The 13,205-nt window shown below is 53.7% G+C and overlaps 1 pseudogene; it reads left to right on the forward strand.

Annotated features, from left to right (window-relative positions):
- Positions 1-10,975: 10,975 nt before the first annotated feature.
- LOC118678607 lies at positions 10,976-12,966 on the forward strand (annotated as a pseudogene).
- Positions 12,967-13,205: the final 239 nt, after the last annotated feature.

Below are 13,205 nucleotides of genomic sequence, written 5' to 3' on the forward strand. Positions count from 1 at the left end.
TCCATGACCCAGGACCACTCCGACACCTGCATTTTGGGAGCCTGTGTGGTGTGTGGGTGACTTTATTCCCCCAACTCCCTGCCAGTTACATATGGTATCACTATTCTTTTTTTAAAAAGACTTTTTATTGATTTTTTCAGTGAGAGAGGAAGGGTGAGGGGGGGGAGAGAGAGAGAGAGAGACACATTGATTGGCTGCCTCCTGCACTCCCTCTACCAATTACCCAATGGGCAACCTTTCAGTGCACAGGGAGATACCCAACTAACTGACCCACACCAGCCAGGGCCCTCGTTGTTGTTTTAAAAAATATTTTTATTGATTTCAGAGAGGAAGGGAGAGGGAGAGAGAGATAGAAACATCAGTGATGAGAGAGAATCACTGATGGCTGCCTCCCGCACGCCCCCGACTGGGGACTGCGCCTGCAATCTGGGCATGTGCTCTTGACCAGATTCGAACCTGGGACCCTTCAGTCCGCAGGCTAATGCTCTATCCACTGAGCCACACCAGCCAAGGTTCTACTCATTTTTAAATGAGGAAACCGAGACACGAGTATAAGTCATTTGCCCAATGCATGTATTAGAAGAGAGACAGAAGGATCTCTGGAGACAGATTCTGCGGGTAGGAATGCTGACAGTGAAGCCACATAGAAAGAGAATATTGGGAGAGGGGGTTGATTCGAGCCCAAAACCAGGAAGGGTCTGAACCCATGTCCTGATCATGAGACATGGAGACACACCCATGTCTGCACATCTCTGGGGGGTCCGGGCAGTTAGTGGTCTGCACCCTCCCTGTGGTCTCAAGCTGGGGGGCGGGGGGGTGTGCTTGCCGCTGGGCTTGACCATGTGACTTGGTTCGCCCAATGGGATGCTCATAGAGTCACGCACGCGGAGGCTTGAAAAGTGCTGTGCAGGTGGCCTTGCCCTGTTGCCCTGGTCGGTCCAGCATGAACCCGACATTCCAAGGGAGCTGTCTGGGCTCCGGGATAAGACCCGGGGGCAGGCTGCATGCCCCGAGGGTCCTGGAGCCTGAAGCCCAGCTGAGGGGCAGCTGACCCCCGGATCTGAGCGCTTGAGGACGAATGAACGTTGTTTTAAGCCGCTGAGTTTTGGGTGGTTTTGCTAAGCAGCATTGTTGTGGCCAAAATGGGCTCAGACACTAAGATGCTGTGATTGTGTGTGAGGGGGGGGGGGGGGGAGGGGGGAAGAACGCCCATAGTAAGCCCTTGTTCAAAGACAGCGGCGTGTGGTTGCACGCGTGCGTTCATGTGTGCGTGTGTGTGCAAGTCCATAGAGCAGATGTTAGCGGTGGTTTTCCAAAGGGATGGGACTTTCAGGGACTTTCACTGTATAAATCAACCATAGCTGTACTGTTCTGTGCTTTAAACCGAAAAACACACACACAAACCAGCTAAGCTTTTGTAATCACGTCGTACGGCTGGTCTTCTTTACAGGACGCAATCCATCTGGCCACTAGGGGACTGTCCCCAGGGGTGGCTTTGTCCTGAGGGCAAACACAGATGCTTCCTTAGGGGGACCTTCCCCTCGGGGACCCAGACCACAGATTGCGGCCTCGCGGCCTGAGCAAGTCCTTGAAAGCAGCCAGAGGAGGGCTGGGGAGCAAACAAGGGTGGTGTCCCCAAGCAGTGGGTCTCCATGGGGTGACCTCTCCTCCCAGGAAATATTCGGCAAAGGCTGAGACATTTTTATTGTCACCCCGGGGGGGTAGAGGGAGTGCGTGGATGCTACTGCATCGAGGGGTTGAGACCGGGATGCTGCTCAGGGCACCCTTGACCCCAACAAAGAACCGTCCAGCCAGGTGCCCGTAGGGCTGAGGTGGAGAGACAGTGGCTGACGGGCTGCCCGGGAGCCCCTGGGCCGGGTCTGTGGCAGGTGGAGAGGCCCCGGGGCACCCAGGGCGGGCCCAGAGCTTGTCCTGTGTGAATACCATGCAGAGCCTGGCCACCCTGGACTCGGGGACAGAGAAGTGAGCAGGTATGCGTTTGGGGAGCTGGACGACACCCCAGACTAGAGGAGCCTGTGGTGGGTTCAGCGTGCCCGAGGGTCAGTGCCAAGCTTGCTTCTAGGCCAGCAGTCACGGAGCAGTGTGTGAGCCAAACGTACAAATTCCTCACGATGGTCTGTGGACGCCACGCTCTGAAGCAGCCAGGCCGGTGTGAGCCGAGCATCCCTCCTCCCTCCTAGAGCGCTTTAGGGCCGGGCACCCGGCGTGGAGCCCCCGTTCCTGGGCCGTGGAGCCCTGCCACCCAGAGCGCTGTGCAACCTTGAGCAGGTACCCAACGTCTCTGAGCCCAGGCCCCTCATCCGTCCAGTGGGCACCGTCCACCTCGCTGGGCTGCTCTCGCACTGAATGAGGGGTCGTCAGGTGTCTCCCCCAGAAGAAGCAATGACAAGTGTCACCAGGCAGACCTTCTGTTACATTTGGGCCGGGCCCTACTCGCCCCGATGTTCACATCAGCTGTGACTATGAGACACGTCGCGATGGGGGACAATCCGTGCTGAGGACATGCCCACGAGCCCCCCCACGCTCGGCTGCCTTCGCTTACCCAGCCCTCCCCCCTCCCCCCGACCGCCAGCTCCCCCGCCCCCCACTCGCCCAGCATCCCAAGCGGCCGAGGCTGACCCTGTCTCTCTTGATGATTTAGGTTTTGGAGAAGGACCGGAGAGGATTTGTTTTGACATTTAAAGGCAATCCAGGTAACGAATGGCCGGGGCGGCGTCCGCCTCCCCCCGTATATCTGCGCAACAGTATCTATTTTTGACGCAGCTGACATGCCATTTCCTTGGGCGGCGCAAGGGGAGCTCGGCTTTAAATTAAACTCGTCTCCGACCCCTCGGATCTGCAGCCCGTCCCGGGCAGACCTGGCGAGGAAGCAAGGAGGGCCGGCTGGCGGTCAGTGATGTATGGCGCGGAGAACGGAGCTGGGACGGAGACCCCCTCTAAGCATTAACGAATGACAGAGGGTGTCCCCAAGTCTCCTAATCACCTCTAATGGGCAGTTTGGAAGCCAACTTTCAAGCAGGCCAGATAAGCGGGTCGCACAAAGAAAACAAAATGAAATCCTATCATTGTTTCTCGGGGCTGGTGTGGGGTGGCAGGGGCGACGCCTTTGATTAAGAGCTAACCCTATATGTTTAAATATGTATATTTGTCTACCTGGCTGCCTGTGAGCAAGAGATCCATGTCAAGGCAATAGCCAAGAACTAAGTGGGCCTGGCCGTGTGGCTCAGTGGTTGGGCGTCGTACCATGAACCAGGAGGTCACAGTTTGATTCCCGGTCAGGGCACATGCCTGGGTTTCAGGCTGATTCCCTATGTGGGGTGTACAGGAGGCAGCCGATCAATGATGTTTCTCTCTCATCAATGTTTCTATCTCTCTCTCTCCCCTTCCCTTCCTCTCTAAAACCAATAAAAACATATATATTTTTTTAAAAAGAACCATGTGGCGACCCTCTGTCTAGGATGTTCAGAAGGGCTTCTTGCACTGAGGAGCGAATTTGGAATAGACACCTGCCAAGACCATGTCCATTCTCCAGCGCCGAGGATTCTGGGAAGACTAGTCCCAGGTTCTCTGGCATCTGCTAGAGCAGCGCCAACTTCGGGAGCAAACCCAGGGGAGGTGGGCTAAGAAGCTGGACTTATAGGAGCCACCAGAGGACCCCTTTAGAGCAGCGGCCGCCAGCCTTACGGGCCTCACGGACCACCAGGGCCCACGGACCACCGGTTGGCAACCGCGCTTCAGAAGGCTTCTTGAGGAGTATTTCTGTGATAACCCAAAGGGCCGTCCTCAGGTTACTGTGGGGTCAGAGAGCCCTGGGGGGGGATCCTGACTCTGCCACTTATCGGTCGTAGGGTGTTGGGGCGGGTTACTCAGCCCATCAGTTTTCTCATCTGTAGTATCAGGTGATTATCTACCCATCGCAGGGCTATGAAATCATCCAAGTGAAAGCTTTTGCTGACATCCTCAATTCGTACTCGCTCATCTGCAAAGACAAAATCAACACGTGGTAAAACCTTCACACAAAACACAAACATTAGAAACCAGAAGCAAATACATCCTGAAGTGTCACCTCCTGATATACTTGCCACCTCCCCTTTACACTTTGATAGGTTTTTCTGTGTTTGCTTCAATAAGAGTTTATTTTTTTCATCAGAAAAAAGACAATAAACTGGAAACATGAAATATTAAAGCTTGATGCTACTCTTACAGCATTCTGTGTGACCGCCTACAAGTCAACTATTACCTCCAGCATCCTTTGCTGACCCATAGCAGGCTGTGGTCCTGAGAATTAGGTGCAAGGAAAACTCAGATTTAGGATCTAGTCTCCATCATCCTCTCCATCCCCGCCCCCGTCGTTATTACCACCACCATTAATCACCACCACCATCATCATATCCACAGTCATCTGTGATATTATCATACCCACTATGGCCATCACCACGTTATCATCACCACTGCTAACAGCATTCTTTCCATCAGCACCATCTCCACCACCACCAACATCACCACAACTGCCACTTCCACCATCACCATCATCATCACCATCACCATCACCACCATCACCATCACCATCACCACCACCATCACCATCACCATCACCATCACCACCATCACCATCATCACCACCATCACCATCAATCACCACCATCACCATCACCATCACCATCATCACCATCACCACCATCACCATCACCACCATCACCACATCACCATCACCATCACCACCATCACCACCATCACCATCACCATCACCATCACCACCATCACCATCATCACCACCATCACCATCATCACCATCACCATCACCATCAATCACCATCACCATCACCATCATCACCACCATCACCATCATCACCATCATCACCACCATCACCATCATCACCACCGTCACCACCATCACCATCACCATCACCATCACCACCATCACCATCACCATCATCACCACCATCACCATCATCACCATCACATCACCATCAATCACCACCATCACCATCACCACCATCACCATCATCACCACCGTCACCATCATCACCACCATCACCATCATCACCATCACATCACCATCAATCACCACCATCACCATCACCACCATCACCATCATCACCACCATCACCATCATCACCATCATCACCACCATCACCATCACCACCATTACCCTCACCATCGTCACCACCACCACCAGGAGAAATGATGAAGTGCCCCTGGGCAAGTCACTTCAGCGCTCTGGGCTCTGTGCTTGCATCACGTATCTTGAGTCAAGCATCTACATGACCCTACCGAGAATTGTAATGGTCCTTCCTTAGATCACCCTCACCAGGGTCCCAGCGGACCGACTGACCATGCAGTGCCAGGTGCCAGCAGCTGGGCACGCACTGACAGAGATGCGCAGTGACATTCTCTGCAGCCCACACCGTGGCAGCTCCATCGGAGCTTTTCCTATCAGACACGGAGCCTCTCAGGCCCGTTTCCCTGGAAGCCTGAACCACACAAATGCCTCCAGGCAAGAGCGGGAGAGCCGCCAGCAGCACGGAGATGACTTCCTCAGCCCAGGGCTCGTGAAGCCGGTCTTATGAGCAAAGTTCCCTCAAAGCATCCGGACGGTCTTTGATTTCCTGGACTCCGTCCTTGACCTGTTGCCTCATAGTAGAGCGTGTGTCGGGGAGACGCGATCAAGACATTCCACTGAGTTATCCCACTTCCAACTATCAGACAGTGCCTTTGAACCCCTCCAACAAACCACAAACTTAGGAACTGCCATTGACACAACACTCAGCGGATTCAAAACACAGGGCGGGGGAGGCGGGGGGCGAGGCTCTTTGATTAAATGTGTTTCTTTCTCTTTGTGCTCTAATGGGGTCTAAAGGTACCGCCTGGAACTTCAAAGTTCTCGTGCTTGTTTTCTGAAGAAAGTCCCCCTCGAGCTCTCAGAAGTTCCCAGCCAAGAGCAATAGGAGAGCTTTGTTACTGGCTTAAATACCCCGGCATTTCAAGGGATAAACATTCAAACAAGGGAAGGAAGTCATGGAGGAGACGCGTCTCCGAAGGAAGAAAAGGATGTGAAGGAAATCAAAGTCCCAGCCGTCAAAACATCCCGCGCTCCAGAGAACCCGGCTTATCTGCGCGGCCTCCCCTTGGCAGGCACGCCTGCCTAACCTCCGTGCCACGTTCTAATCCCTCCAAACTGGCTTTAGGTTTTGCCAAGATGGATGTCGGGCCCGAATTAAAACCAGAGTCATCCATCTCTGGCAGAACGTTTTCTCCTTCCTCCGCGACGGAGAGCCCTGCGGCCGAGGTGCCTCCGGTGAGGAATGCGCCCCTTCCGAAGGGATCGGCCGCTGCGGTTTGCTGATAACCAGAGAGAGGCACCCTCGCAACCTCGCAACCTCGGAGGGGCCGCGCCCCCGACGATGAATGAGGAGGCCATTAAAAACAAGACAGATGGCTTTCCAGCCCAGGCGGAGAGGAGGAAGCCCTTTCTGGATGTGGCGCTGTTTTGTTTGCTCATAAAAGAGGCTTTTAAGAGGTTATGCAGCATGGTTCCCCCAATCTTGGCTCAAACTCCCATCGTTGGACCTCCTCTCTAATCTGGGGGAGAGCATTAGAATTCCAGGCCCCTTTTCAAGGAAGAAAAAAGCTGGAGGAAACGCTGCCATTTGCCCCAACGTGGATGGGCCTGGAGGGCATTGTGCTAAGTGAAATAAGTCAGGCAGAGGAAGGGAAGTGTTGCATGATCTCAGTTGTATGTGGACTCTAAGAAAAAAAAAAGTGCCCAACAAGAAATGAACGCACAGACTGGTGGTGGCCAGAGGTGGAGGGGTGGGGAGCAACAGGTAAGGGGGGCCCAAAGGTACCAACTTGCAGGTATTAGGGAAAGAAGTGGGGGCGTCCTGTGTGGCGTGGTGAGGATAGCTCCCAAGACTGTCTTGTGTATTTGAAAGCTGCTGAGACGATAGATTTTCAAGGGTCTCATCACAAGAAAAAACTGTAGAGCTCTACGTAGTAGAGTCGTAACTTTTTGGTGTATGGCCTGATGCTCCTACCAACTGGCCAGGGCACGATGTTATATGACAATTATATGTCTCAATTAAAATATATAGCCCTGGCCAGTTTGGCTCAGTGGATAGAGCGTCCGCCTGTGGACTCAAGGGTCCCAGGTTCGATTCCGGTCAAAGGCATGTACCTTGGTTGCGGGCACATCCCCAGTGGGGAGTGTGCAGGAGGCAGCTGGTCGATGTTTCTCTCTCATCGATGTTTCTAACTTTCTATCCCTCTCCCTTCCTCTCTGTAAAAGATCAATAAAATATATTTAAATATATATATATATATATATATATATATATATATATAGAGAGAGAGAGAGAGAGAGAGAGAGAGAGAGAGAGAAAAGAATATGTTTTAAAAAGCCAGGAAGCAATTTAAAGCTAATGGCTGGTGTCTTCCTTTCTTTGCTCACTGAGGAGATGGACCTCCTGGGAGCCAGGGTCTGAATCTGCAACCTTGTCGAGAGGAAAACCCAGCCTGGCCAGCATGGCTCAATGGTTGAGCGTCAACCTATGAACCAGGAGGTCACGGTTTGATTCCCGGTCAGGGCACATGCCAGGGTTGCAGACTCGATCCCCAGTAGGGGGCGTGCAGGAGGCAACCAGTTGATGTTTCTCTCTCATCGACGTTTCTGTCTATCTCTCCCTTCCTCTCTCTCTAAAAATCAATAAAAACATTATTTAAAAAAAAGAAAAAGGGAAAGAGAGAGAAACCTAGAGATGGCCAGAAAGAGCCCGCTCTCATTCTGTCCTGGAGGAAGCAGGGTGCGCTTTTGAGCGAGAAATACGGGACCAGGGTCTGGTCAGTGGCGACTAGCACACCCGCATGTTGGGGGCTGAGAAAGCACCCTGTTTCTCTCATCTGTTACCAGGCCGGGCCCCTCTCTCAGCTCCTATTAGTCTGGGAATCTGTAGTTGCTTTCTGGGGTCCAAGACTCAGAGCATCCCCGCTGGGGCTGCCTGACACACGCTGGTGGCTGTTCCATCTGCATCACCCGCCATCGCGGGCTGCTCCCGTCACAAGCGCTAGGCTGTCTGGCTACACACGAAGCTGTCCACGTTACTAAATTCCTCCAGCATGAAGGCAGCAGCATCCGAGAGTACCTCACCCGAGGCCAAATGAAGCAGAGAGAGGAAATTAATGAGGGGCATGTCACTCGGGGGTGAAGCTGACTCATCGGAAGTGGAAAAATCATTAGGAACTTAAAAAGAAAATTATTCCCTCCTTTTCCCTCGGATGCCCAGAGCTTTTCCCCTCGTGGTTAAAGCTACCAGCTGTTTCGCAGAAATGCAAGTTCTCAGGGTTCGGAGGATGGAGGGCCCCTCCCAGCGAGGGTCCTGGAAGCCCAGGGCCATCGCCCCCCTTTAATCTCTGGGAGATAAACTGGAGAAGAACAGCCCGCCCAGCCCCACTTCCCACAGCCCGGGCCGCGGCTGGAAATACGTGTTGTGAGTGCCCTCTAGTGGCCAGAGTGTGGCTGAACTTGAAAAGAGATCGCTCACCCCCAGCTGGGCGCTGAGTGCCTTTGAAAAGCTATGTTGCAGCTTGTCCGCCGCCGCGGTGCTCTGCTAATGATGGTTTCAACTCCAGGGCGCGGGGTCTTTCATGGTGCGCCGTCTCCCATCCTCCTGGGGAGGCGGGTGAATTTGAACTCAACTCCGGTTTTTGAAACTGGCAAATGGCCGTTTTTCGGAGAAAACGGGCCAGCCTCCAAAGCAGGCTGATTTCCTCCGGCTGCCGAGCCCCCGAAGCGGCACCTTCCTACTTGCTCATGTCTTCGACGGCCCACGTTTCTCTGGCAAAACCATGTGTCCCCCTCGTGCTCGGGGTGCGCCTCGCAAAGGCTCTAGGGATGAAGCAATTCCCTCGAGGAATTTTTCCGAAGCGACCACCATGGGGATGCGGAAGCCTGAGGACAAGCTGCCTGTTGGCGGACTTTTCATGACGGAGAGTGAACATCCCCCTGAGTGTCCAGCAGGGCAGAGCTGATCCATCCGCGTTCGACCAGCAAAGGGAGTGAGAGGCTGTAACCGACAGGACTCGGTACCGCGGGCAGGATCCTTTTTGCCAACGGTCAGGAGAGGGTGAGCGGCTTCCCCGGGGTCCCACATAACCCGGGTGATGGTCATGGGGGTGTTCACTTTGGGATGAGTCTCTGAGCCGCCCCTTTCCCGAATAAATGTTTGCTAAAAAAAGTGTTTGGTGAGCCCCAGCCGGTTTGGCTCAATGGATAGAGCGTCAACCTGCGGACTGAAGGGTCCCAGGTTCGATTCCGGTCAAGGGCACATGCCCGGGTTGCCAGCTCCATCCCCAGTGTGGGGCGTGCAGGCGGCAGCCAAGCAATGATTCTCTCTCATCATTGATGTTTCTATCTCTCTCTCCCTCTAATAAAACCAATAAAAATATTTTTTTATAAAGGTTTTGGTGCGGTTTTTTGTTGTTAATCCTCACCTGAGGATATTTTTTCCATTGTTTTTTCAGAGAAAGTGGAAGGGAGGGAGAAAGAGAGAAACATCGATGTGAGGGAAACACATCGATGGGTTGCCTCCTGCACACAGTCCCAACCAGGGTGGGGAGCAAACCCAAAACCCAGGTACCTGCCCTTAACCAGGAATCAAACCCCAAACCACAGGCCGATGTTGTAACCACTAAGAAAAACCATCCAGGGCCAAAAAAAAAAAAAATTGTTAAGCCGGGTATCTTAACTCATAATCGAACAATCTTCTGACACTGTGCTGTCCTAGCAAGGAAGGGAGAGGTACAAGAGGGGACAATGGGGATGAGGCCTCCAGTAACTAGATTTTAAAATTGCACTGAGAACATTCAAATGATGAACCCAGATTTGCTGGCAAAGCGCTTTGTTTTGGGTGAAATGGAAGATGTTGTGGAACAAAGTTCACAAGTTGTTAGCAGGCCCAGAAAACAAGCCACTTAAAATTTTTGACCCCCTGGGGATGGGAGATTATCTGGGAATTTCACTAACTCATATGTCCTCATTGTCATAGCAACCCTGAATAGCCATCTTGCTGTCCTTTTAAATACCCATCGAAGGTTTAGAGAGAAGCAGTTGACCCACCTGTCCAAGGTAACTTACAACTCCTCTCCTCCTTATCTCCACATCAGAAGCAGAGAAATGCCGGGTGCATTTCTGAGCCCCATTTGATACTCACTTCTTTTGTGCTGTCACCGGGAGACAATCGTGGAAAACAGCTCAGTCCCCGACCTCCACGGGCCCTCCGTCTGGCCAGGAGGAAGTTCACATCCATGAAAATAACATTTGAGCCGAGACCGGTTTGGCTCAGTGGATGGAGCGTCGGCCTGCGGACTGAGGGGTCCCAGGTTCGATTCCGGTCGGGGGCATGTGCCTGGGTTGCGGGCACATCCCCAGTGGGGGATGTGCAGGAGGCGGCTGATCGATGTTTCTCTCTCGTCGATGTTTCTGACTCTCTATCTCTCTCCCTTCCTCTCTGTGAAAAATCAATAAAATATATTTTAAAAAAAAGAAAAAGAAAAGAAAATAACATTTGAGACCAATAGTAGGCAAGTGAAGCACAGTGCATAGTCTGAGTGTTATACATAGTGGGAGGGACAAAATCAAGAGAAAGGAACTTTGAGTCGGGCTGGTCCGGATACATGTTGGCAAGGACAGGTGAGTGTCGATCTATGCAGCTCAGTTTTCCTACCTGCAAAATGGGCGTAATGTGAGTACCTCCTTCTGTGAAGATTCAATAAGACAGTGCACGTGGCTAGAACAGGCAATGCTCAATCACGCTCATTGAACACGATTTTTATTAACAACTGCCATCAGTCTGGCCAACCCCCGGCACAGGTGGGACTTCTGGCTCCTGCGTGAGGCTCGGTGTGCAGGTTTAACTGGGAGAAATGCTTTCTCACTTCTTCTCCTGGGAACCACCGAATGGCGGGTGAGTGGTGCTTGGGAGGCCCCGGGACCCTGGATGCGAGGCGTGGCTTCTGTGGAGAATTTGGGGGTGGCATCGGGGCCCAGGTTGCTGCCGGGGTAGAGGCCGAGGCCACAGAGCTGGCAGAGGCGGGCCGAGACAAGGAGTGGATCCCCGTCACCAAGCTGGGCCAGGCGACATGAAGATCGAGTTTCTGGGGAGCTCTGGCCCTCCTCCCTGCCCATCGGGGAATCTGAGTCACTGAGGTTTCGGAAAGCAGTGCAAAAGCAGACACCGCTGGCCTGAGGGCCCCGTTCAAGGCAGTTGTCACCACTGGGGACGACAATGGACATGTCAGTTTAGGTGTTAAATGCTGGAGAAGCAGCCACGGCCATCCGCCATCTGCCATCGTGGGCCGTATTCCTGCCCAGCTCTCGGCATCCTCGTGTGCGGAACAGGATGGTGCCCTGCAAAGTGACAGCCGCTGTGGCTCTGCTGGTGGCCTCATCCCCGCTCCCAGGGCCACTGGCATCGGCTCAGCCCCTGTGCCCAAGACGCTGCTGCCAATGGCCGGCATCAACAACGGCCACCCTGGGCAACTCCCCAAGGCCACCTTCATGCCACCCTGAGACTCAGCTGCCTCACACACACCCCCACCTCCCACCCCCAGAAAGAGGCCGTGTTCACCGAGTCTCCCTCCCAGGAACTCACTGGCCACCTTGTAAAGAGCAGCATTTCTGCACGGAGGACCCAGGCTCCCGCTGTGGCCACCACAGCATTTTATGCAAGAAAAAATAAAGTGAATTATCCTGTTCAGAAAAAAAGGAAGGGAGGGAGGGATGAAGGAAAGGAGGGAGGAGGGAAGGTGGGAAGGAGGGAGGGAAGGAAGGAGGGAGAAAGGCAGAGTTTCTACCTGAAATAACAGATGCCTGAGAAATCTCTACCTCCACATTCTTTACCAGTTTCTCTCAGTAGGTGGCGCCCTTGAGACCTCCGCCTACAAGGATTTTTTTTTTTTTTTTTTTTTTTTTTTTCCCAATCCCAGGGAAAGGGAACCAGTTTTCGTGCCAAGTACAAAGTCAGAGGACAAGACATCCAACTTAGCCAATTCGTAAAGACCTTAATTTCCCGACACGGTCACCACAGGCTGCTTTGCTTAGGAAATACAGCCACGAGTAAATGAACGGGCGGCCGGAAGCCGGCTCGACCTTGTCGAGTGAGAGTCAAGCTACTTGGGGGTGTTGTGGGGCAACGGAGTCAAGAAATGCCTTCTCTGCTCGCAGGCAGACGCGGGCCCCTGCGCCTGGAGATCTGGCTGGGAATCCTGGCTCGGACTGCCGCTGGCTGTGTGACCACCCTGTCTATTTCCTCCTCCATGAAAGGGAGAGAGCCCGGCCGGCGTGGCTCAGGGGCTGAGCATCGACCAATGACCCAGGAGGTCACGGTTCGATTCCCAGTCAGGGCACATGCCCAGGTTGCAGGCTCCATCCCCAGTAGGAGGCGTGCAGGAGGCAGCCAACCAATGATGCTCTCTCTTATGTTTCTACCTCTCTCTCTTTCTCTCCCTTCCTCCCTGAAGCCAATAAAAATATATTTTTTTAAAAAAAGAAAGGAAGCCAGAGTGACCCAAGGCATCGGCGGGCAGTGGCAAGGCCAGGGCTCGAATCCAGCTGGCTGACCCTCGGCCAGAGCTCCGCCTGCTCCCACGCCAAGCCTGCCTGTTTCTCAAGCTCTCTGGCCCCGCTTCCCGGGGGAAGGAGTCTCACCAGGCCGGGCGGTGATGAGCCTCTCCGGACTCCTGAACACCAGGCCTGGGAGCACAGAGGACCCCAAGTCCTCTCTGTGGCCGCCCTGCCCTCGGGAGGGAGGTGACTCCCATCCGGAGCGCGTCCGAGCATCACGACTTTATTCTATTCTGGAGTCGGCTTGAGGGGACACCTGCCCGTGGGACCTCAACCAGGTGACCCGGGTCATCGCCAACGACGGTCAGTCACACATGCGCCCTTGATGGCAGGTGCTGAGGGTGGCACTTCTGTGCGCCTCCTCCCTGAGTCCCGGAGCCTCATCCGATCCAGAGAAAGGCATCAGAGAGATTCTAACTGGGCACCTTTGACCCCCACCCGCCAGAGCTCCTCCGATCTGGCAAGGTCGGTGAGAACAGGGACGTCTGACAGCCTGGCACAGCCCAGGGAGCCAGGGAGGATGACAACTGAAGGTAGCGTGGCGACCTGGGTAAGACCTGGGACA

The sequence above is a fragment of the Myotis myotis genome, unplaced genomic scaffold (genome assembly GCF_014108235.1).
Source record: "Myotis myotis isolate mMyoMyo1 unplaced genomic scaffold, mMyoMyo1.p scaffold_m19_p_20, whole genome shotgun sequence".
NCBI classification, from domain to species: domain Eukaryota; kingdom Metazoa; phylum Chordata; class Mammalia; order Chiroptera; family Vespertilionidae; genus Myotis; species Myotis myotis.